Raw genomic sequence first — 10250 nt, 5'->3', positions numbered from 1 at the left:
GCAACGTCTCGACAGACGGAGGTTTCCAGAGAAGACAAAAGAAAAGACACTACACTCCTTTGAAAAGTCGATTGCTCTCTTTCTTCTGATGAGAGCAGACGGAACAACTAGGCTATTGAATACAAATGTTAAAAAAGGTTCTGACCCAAGGAACATGTGGTCCCTCCTGGCCTGCAGGTTACCAAGCCTCTAAAAGAAGTTTCAAGTTCAAGTTTTGTTTTATTTGTCCGATATATAAGTAAAGGTACATTACACAGTGAAATGCTTGGTGCTGTATGAGCCTCCTGAGAATGTGCTTCATACAGTAAAAATAAAAAAAAGTTAAAATAATAAAGACCAAACACTACACAAAATATACAATATAAAAAAGTAAAGTACTATATAGGGGGCGCCCAAGTGGCGAACCATGTAACACAGCTGACCCGGGTTCGATTCCCGGACCCGGCGTCATTTGCCGAATGTCTTCCCCCCACTCTGTCTCTCGCTCTTCCCCCCACTCTGTCTCCCGTTCTCTCTCTCTCTCTCTCTCTACTGGACTGGACTGCCCAGTAGTAAAAAGCGATAAACGCTAAAAAGTACAAAATTAGGTAGATAGATGCAAATCTTTTAATGGATGGGTCAGTGTTACTGTTACATAGAGTCATTGAGCATCCTGACGGCCTGGGAATAGAAGCTCCTTCTGAGTCTCTCTGTGCCGGCCGTGAGACTCCGGTAGCGCTCGCCTGACCGCAGCGGTGCAAAGAGGCAGCAGTTGTTTGGGTGGCTGGAGTCTTTGACTCGTCTCTTAGCCACGGTGGCCCTGCAGCGCCTGGCGTCCATGTCTTGGATTATTACATTGAGCTGGGGCTGAACAATATCCAATTCATGGTGATATTACCAAACGGAGAACACAATATCCCCATAGGAAATTGTTTTTAATGTTAATACATATTATAATAAAAACGAGAGAAAGTGAGATGAAGAGTCTGGCAGACAAATGAGTACCGGGTTCACGGAATACAAGGGAGGTTCTCACTGGGATAGTCACTAGAACGTGACGCAATGCCATTGGGTTCCACTTACAACGCAGCCGAATGTATTCCCCCCGAAAGACACGATTCTAAACTTAAGACTAGACCTTAACCCTTTCACTGTGACAATACAGAAGGTTAGCCCTTTACTGTCACACAACCGACGGCGATGCTCCATCATTAGCATCATTAGCTCCGCATCCGCATCGCCATCGCCGTCGGTTGTGTGATAATAAAGGGCTAACCTTCTGTATTGTCACAGTGAAAGGAGTTAACCTTCTGCCGTGTGGCAGTGAAAGGGTTAACGTTATTAGATTATACTGCTGGCAACATCTGCTAAAATAATTGCAATATGATATTTTGTCTGCAGCGTCTCACGCCACACAGTGAGGATCGATATGAACGCCAGGGCCGACGTTCCACTCTACTGGTTAAAGTAGCTTACTCGTGAGTAGTACGTTCGTTGATAAAGAAAAATAAGGTCCACAGCCGCTCCAGTGTAAAACAAAGATCCAAATGGTTTATTTCTCTTCCACAGCGAAGTCTTTCTTTACAGAAGTGATCCTAAAGCTATTTTCCTAAATATTCACGTCACTACTACAAGGTAAGAAAACTGTATTTTCCCAGTCTCCAAAATCACCACCGACTCGACACCTGAAAGCCGTAAATCAACTTGCCGCCTCTTTCCACAGCAAAACGGTCGGCAAGGCACCCGGGTCTAGAAATGCAGGCTTCGATCTATGTTGTTTAGTCTATCTGTTCAGTACTGCTCAGCACTGTTTCAAGATGCACAATGAGATCTTCTGAGAGAATTGTTGAATAATATATATAGATAGATAGATACACAAATGTTCTAGAATGTTTGATTATGACATCATACTGTGACATCACAAATGTTCTAGAATGTTTGACTGACATCATTACTGTGACATCACGAATGTTCTATTATGACAAATAATACGGTTCAATGACTTTATCTAACTCCAATCAATATTCCTAATGCCGTTTCAATGTAAATAAACATATAAACATTCATATAATACAATAAACTAAATATATAGCTTTGGCTCCTCTACAATACGCTTACCTAGGATTTGACTTGATTCAACAACAAAGCAGTCGGGGCAATGGCAAGCCGAAAACGGTCGAAAGTGAATATATCTGAAGTTTGGATTTTCTTTTTTACGACTGAGGTAGGTAGATTACATTTTTAGAGACTAAAGTACCGAAAAAGGGTACCGGTATCGATTCACAGGTACCGGTACCGTATCGGTTCAAATGTGAACGGTACCCATCCCTACTTCAAGGACAATCAGCGTCACTCTGGTTCTATTTGGCTTCGATTCCCTGAAGGGACCAAGGAATTTAATGCCTGTGTGTTTTTTTATTTGACTATTCTGCATCACTGAGGTTTGATGGAATCGTGAAGGGCAGCCAAAGGCCGACTGCTGAGGAGAGGGTCTATGCCATATGCCATTGTTATCAAGGACGTTCATGGACTACTAGATTATTATCAAGAACTTTCATGGAGTACTAGATTGTTAGCAAGAACTTTAGTGGACCACTACATTGATAAATAACTTTAGTGGACCACTATATTGATAAAGAACTTTAGTGGACCACTAGATTGATAAAGAACTTTAGTGGACCACTACATTGATAAAGAACTTTAGTGGACCACTAGATTGATATAAAGAACTTTAGTGGACCACTAGATTGATATAAAGAACTTTAGTGGACCACTAGATTGATATAAAGAACTTTAGTGGACCACTAGATTGATAAAGAACTTTAGTGGACCACTAGATTGTTAGCAAGAACTGACGTTGTGCACAATCACCACTATCTACCGGTAACGATTAGCCTAATCTGAGAGAGAACAACAAACTATAATACTATGTTCTATATTACACAACGATCATTTTACAATATTATTTTAATATAAAATTATATATACATTTTTAAATTTTATTTAGCTCATTCTTTTCCCTGTGGAGGCGGAGCACAGTTTTGGAGCCACTGGTCTGTGGGACAGAGCAGCAGGTCTCAGTGAGGCGTCTGGAACCTAAGGGGTTCCAAAAAAATAAAAAATAAAAAAAAATAAAGAATGGAGTAACAGTTTAATTTCACTATTATTTCAGTGACTATAAACTAGACGTCCAAGACTCAAACTGCACCAGAGACGCGGAGAAGAGCATCAGCTAGCCATGATAATCAATTCAATGCGCTACAACAGTGGCACGCGGCGACCTGGTCTTAAGTTGTGGGCGCGTGCCGCCGGGCCTCGTGAGCCAGAGCAGCGCCCCCTACAGGCGATGGCAGTGTGGTAGAACTGGATTCCCCCCAACACCCCAAATTGTAATTAACCCCTCCCCGACAGACAGAACTTGGATATTGGGGAAAAATGGGCTGTCTAAACCTGTCTAACCTTCAACCCCACCCCCCTTGTCTATATTTTCATTTTAATATCATTTATATTTTCATTTTATATTCTCATTATATTATCACGTTATGGTTTCATTTTATATCTTATTCATATTTGACCAATAGGTTAAAAAACGTTTTTCATTTTATATTTTCATTGTATTATCATGTTATGTTTTCATTTTACATCTTATTCATACTTAACCAAAAGGTTAAAAAGGTCATTTTCGTTTGATCGGTGTATATTTTTCATTGCACTATATTTTCATTAGTGAAAACATTTTCTACTTTGTTCATCCAATTATGCTCCTCTACCGTTAACCCTGTACTAACAATAGAAGAAGAAAAAGGTAGTATTGTGAGAGAATGAAACTCATCATCTCCTACCGCCAACATGAAGACAAAAGACGTCCCCACCCTCCTTTGTGTCCAAAGACCCCTCGCCACTCACCTGTCCTGTCCAGCCACCCCTTCACCACCTCAAGCCCCCCCCTCTGAGACAGAACAGACCCCACACACTCACCATTCCAGACAAACCACCCCGAAATACATTACCCCCCCCCCACCTCATTGTATCCAAAGACCCCACAACCTCACCTCTCCTGTCCAACCAACCCAAGCCCCCCCCCTCCCAGAGCAGAGCAAACCACACTAACTCACCATTCCAGACAAACCACCTCGAAACACATCAACCCCCCCCCCCCCCCCCCTCCATGGACCCGAAATCCCCCCCCCATGGAACAGAGTAGACCAATCACCCACCTTTCCAGTTCGACCACTGACAATGGACACACCTATTGCCCCTCCTGTATAGACTGTATATAATGTGACCACAATGGTTGATCCAGAGCTCAGTTGGGGGACACACCGGCCAGTGTCCACTCTGAGTCATCCTGCTGTAACCATTTGATTCTCCTGAACCTGCTTTGGTATTAAACCCATGTTTGTTCAAGCCTACCTGACTGTCTACATTTGATTACTCCGGGAACAATTCTCCCACAGCAGCGAGCAGCAGGACGCGAGAGAGAGACCAGCATCGCAGCATCGCCTGCCAACCTCTTGACGGAACCTGAATGTGATCATATAGTAGAGGTTCCTCCTACAGCACAGATCGCTATGGAATTCTGGAAACTAAAATATTGTCAGACTGGGGGTCCCCCTGGGACATTATTTGATCAAAGAGAGTGTCTCTCACGGCCTAACCGTGAGTTTGGGGTCCCTCAGTTTGGGGTCCCCGATATGCAAAACGCGTGTACTCCTGGAACAGTGAACGGGAGGGGTCCTTTTCACATGATGTCACACACTGTGATGTCACAGTGCCCTCTGTGGCTATTTGGCATCCCTCCACCATCTCGTTTAATTACATTTTCGGGGGCACAAAATAACTCCTCACGGCGTGTCTTAAGTGTCTAATAGCAGAACTAAAGCTTTCAGAAGGCCTCATAATGACTCTGTGTTCCCCAACGTCAATGAAAGCTCTGTGTCGGGGAAAACAAGCTACAACTGTTCACATGGCATAGAGTTCCCCAGACAACAGAGTTCTCTTGACAACATAGAGTTCTCCAGACAACAGAGTTCTCCTGACATCATATAGTTCTCCTGACATCATAGAGTTCCCCAGACATCATAGAGTTCTCCTGACATCATATAGTTCTCCTGACATCATATAGTTCTCCTGACATCATATAGTTCTCCTGACATCATAGAGTTCTCCTGACATCATAGAGTTCTCCTGACATCATAGAGTTCTCCTGACATCATAGAGTTCTCCTGACAACATAGAGTTCCCCAGACATAGAGTTCTCCTGACATCATAGAGTTCTCCTGACAACATAGAGTTCTCCTGACAACATAGAGTTCTCCTGACACCATAGAGTTCTCCTGACATCATAGAGTTCTCCTGACATCATAGAGTTCTCCTGACATCATAGAGTTCTGACATCATAGAGTTCTCCTGACATCATAGAGTTCTCCTGACAACATAGAGTTCTCCTGACATCATAGAGTTCTCCTGACATCATAGAGTTCTCCTGACATCATAGAGTTCTCCTGACATCATAGTTCTCCTGACACCATAGAGTTCTCCTGACACCATAGAGTTCTCCTGACACCATAGAGTTCTCCTGACATCATATAGTTCTCCTGACATCATAGAGTTCCCCAGACATCATAGAGTTCTCCTGACATCATATAGTTCTCCTGACATCATATAGTTCTCCTGACATCATAGAGTTCTCCTGACATCATAGAGTTCTCCTGACATCATAGAGTTCTCCTGACATCATAGAGTTCTCCTGACAACATAGAGTTCCCCAGACATCATAGAGTTCTCCTGACATCATAGAGTTCTCCTGACAACATAGAGTTCTCCTGACAACATAGAGTTCTCCTGACACCATAGAGTTCTCCTGACATCATAGAGTTCTCCTGACATCATAGAGTTCTCCTGACATCATAGAGTTCTGACATCATAGAGTTCTCCTGACATCATAGAGTTCTCCTGACAACATAGAGTTCTCCTGACATCATAGAGTTCTCCTGACATCATAGAGTTCTCCTGACATCATAGAGTTCTCCTGACATCATAGTTCTCCTGACACCATAGAGTTCTCCTGACACCATAGAGTTCTCCTGACACCATAGAGTTCTCCTGACATCATAGAGTTCTGACATCACAGAGTTCTGACATCAGAGTTCTCTTGACATCATAGAGTTCTCCTGACATCATAGAGTTCTCCTGACATCATAGAGTTCTCTTGACATCATAGAGTTCTCCTGACACCATAGAGTTCTCCTGACATCATAGAGTTCTCCTGACATCATAGAGTTCTGACATCACAGAGTTCTGACATCATAGAGTTCTCCTGACATCACAGAGTTCTGACATCATAGAGTTCTCCTGACATCATAGAGTTCTCCTGACATCATAGAGTTCTCCTGACATCATAGAGTTCCCCTGACATCATAGAGTTCCCCTGACAACATAGAGTTCTCCTGACATCATAGAGTTCTCCTGACACCATAGAGTTCTCCTGACATCATAGAGTTCTCCTGACATCATAGAGTTCTCCTGACAACATAGAGTTCTCCTGACATCACAGAGTTCTGACATCATAGAGTTCTCCTGACATCATAGAGTTCTGACATCATAGAGTTCTCCTGACATCATAGAGTTCTGACATCACAGAGTTCTGACACCATAGAGTTCCCCTGACATCACAGAGTTCTCCTGACATCACAGAGTTCTCCTGACACCATAGAGTTCTGACATCACAGAGTTCTGACACCATAGAGTTCCCCTGACATCACAGAGTTCTCCTGACATCATATAGTTCTCCTGACACCATAGAGTTCCCCAGACACCCACATAGTTCTCCCGACACTTCCCAGTTAGGGTGGGGGGGGATGCTTGAACGCACATCTAGTCCATCCACGTCTATGTTTAAACACACAAAGCCTAAGGATTATCTTTTTTTTAAATCCAATTAATAAGCGATTTATGCCCGTTAGTGTTGAGTCAGCAGTGTTTGTGTAGGATAGTGTGTATGTGGATGAAGGAGTGTGTGTGGATGAAAGAGTGTGTGTGTGCGTGTGTGTGTGGATGAAGGAGTGTGTGTATGTATGAAGGAGTGTGTATGTATGAAGGAGTGTGTGTATGAAGGAGTGTGTGTGTGTGTGTGTGTATGAAGGAGTGTGTACAACAGTATGTATGAAGGAGTGTGTGTATGAAGGAGTGTGTGTGTGTGTGTGTGTGTGTGTGTGTATGAAGGAGTGTGTGTGTGTGTGTGTGTGTGTGTGTGCGTGTGTGTGTGTGTGTGTGTGTGTGTGTGTGTATGAAGGAGTGTGTGTGTGTGTGTGTGTGTGTGTGTTGGGGGACGTAACAGTGAGTAATCCCATGTGACCAGCAGCATGACGGTGCTCCAGCCCGAGGCCGATTTGACCTCCGAGGAGAACAAGCTCACATTCTTCACACATCATGATGATCATCTTCATCATCATCCTCCTCATCCTCACCATCATCATCCTCCTCCTCACCACCACATAGCCCTTTCTGTTTGAACTGCAGGATAAGAGCGTCACACAGACACACACTGCAACCTTCCAACAGCAGAGCCAGTTTGGATAAAGTATTAAATACAGACACCAGTTCAGCCACAAGGGTCATAAACACGACACACACACACACAGTACTTGTATCTGAATCAATTCTCATAGTCAGTAAAAATGGAATTTCCTAAAAGTACTACTAAAAAAAACACGCCTTAAATCATGAACCCATCATCACTTTACGCCATAACTTCCACCAAGGAGTTTCTTACAGTAACTGTCAAGTCATTATTATTATCATTAAAATATGAATTTCTATACTACTATGCTACTATGTCTATACTACTATGCTACTATGTCTATACTACTATGCTAATATGTCTATACTGCTATGCTAATATGTCTATACTACTATGCTAATATGTCTATATATGTCTATACTACTATACTAATATGTCTATACTACTACTATGCTAATATGTCTATACTACTACTATACTACTATGTCTATACTACTACTATACTACTATGTCTATACTACTACTATACTACTATGTCTATACTACTACTATACTACTATGTCTATACTACTATACTACTATGTCTATACTACTACTATACTACTATGTCTATACTACTATGTCTATACTACTATGCTAATATGTCTATACTACTACTATACTACTATACTACTATGTCTATACTACTACTATGTCTATACTACTACTATACTACTATGTCTATACTACTATGTCTATACTACTATACTACTATGTATATACTACTATCTACTATGTCTATACTACTATGTCTATACTACTATGTCAAGTCATTATTATTATCATTAAAATATGAATTTCTATACTACTATGCTACTATGTCTATACTACTATGCTAATATGTCTATACTACTACTATACTACTATGTCTATACTACTATGTCTATACTACTATACTACTATGTATATACTACTATCTACTATGTCTATACTACTATGTCTATACTACTATGTCAAGTCATTATTATTATCATTAAAATATGAATTTCTATACTACTATGCTACTATGTCTATACTACTATGCTAATATGTCTATACTGCTATGCTAATGTCTATACTACTATGCTAATATGTCTATATATGTCTATACTACTATACTAATATGTCTATACTACTACTATGCTAATATGTCTATACTACTATACTAATATGTCTATACTACTACTATACTACTATGTCTATACTACTACTATACTACTATGTCTATACTACTACTATACTACTATGTCTATACTACTATGCTAATATGTCTATACTACTATGCTAATATGTCTATATATGTCTATACTACTATACTACTATGTCTATACTACTACTATACTACTATGTCTATACTACTACTATACTACTATGTCTATACTACTATGTCTATACTACTATACTACTATGTCTATACTACTACTATACTACTATGTCTATACTACTACTATACTACTATGCTAATATGTCTATACTACTACTATACTACTATGTCTATACTACTACTATACTACTATGTCTATACTACTATGTCTATACTACTATGCTAATATGTCTATACTACTACTATACTACTATGTCTATACTACTACTATACTACTATGTCTATACTACTATGCTAATATGTCTATACTACTACTATACTACTATGTCTATACTACTACTATGATAATATGTCTATACTACTATGTCTATACTACTATGTCTATACTACCTTGCTAATATGTCTATACTACTATGCTAATATGTCTATACTACTATGCTAATATGTCTATACTACTACTATACTACTATGTCTATACTACTATGTCTATACTACTATGCTAATATGTCTATACTACTATGCTAATATGTCTATACTACTATGCTAATATGTCTATACTACTATGTCTATACTACTATGCTAATATGTCTATACTACTACTATACTACTATGTCTATACTACTATGCTAATATGTCTATACTACTACTATACTACTATGTCTACACTACTATGCTACTATGTCTATACTACTATGTCTATACTACTATGTCTATACTACTATGTCTATACTACTATGTCTATACTACTATGCTAATATGTCTATACTACTACTATACTACTATGTCTATACTACTATCTACTATGTCTATACTACTATGTCTATACTACTATGTCTATACTACTATGCTACTATGTCTATACTACTACTATACTACTATGTCTATACTACTATGCTACTATGTCTATACTACTATGTCTATACTACTATGCTAATATGTCTATACTACTACTATACTACTATGTCTATACTACTATGCTACTATGTCTATACTACTATGTCTATACTACTATGTCTATACTACTATGTCTATACTACTATGCTACTATGTCTATACTACTATGTCTATACTACTATGTCTATACTACTATGCTACTATGTCTATACTACTATGTCTATACTACTATGCTACTATGTCTATACTACTACTATACTACTATGTCTATACTACTACTATACTACTATGTCTATACTACTACTATACTACTATGTCTATACTACTATGCTAATATGTCTATACTACTATGCTACTATGTCTATACTACTATGTCTATACTACTATGTCTATACTACTATGCTACTATGTCTATACTACTATGTCTATACTACTATGCTACTATGTCTATACTACTACTATACTACTATGTCTATACTACTACTATACTACTATGTCTATACTACTACTATA

General features: G+C 39.5%; 1 protein-coding gene across 1 annotated transcript in view; it reads right to left on the bottom strand.

Moving 5' to 3' along the window:
- The window catches only part of lima1a (LIM domain and actin binding 1a), a 48292-nt gene that overhangs the window by 20159 nt on the left and 17883 nt on the right, over positions 1 to 10250 (bottom strand). The window lies entirely within an intron of this gene.

The sequence above is a fragment of the Notolepis coatsorum genome (assembly GCF_963971535.1).
Source record: "Notolepis coatsorum genome assembly, chromosome: 17".
NCBI classification, from domain to species: Eukaryota; Metazoa; Chordata; class Actinopteri; order Aulopiformes; family Paralepididae; genus Notolepis; species Notolepis coatsorum.
Note: the sequence above shows the minus strand (reverse complement) of the source record. Positions and strands in the feature narration are given on the sequence as shown.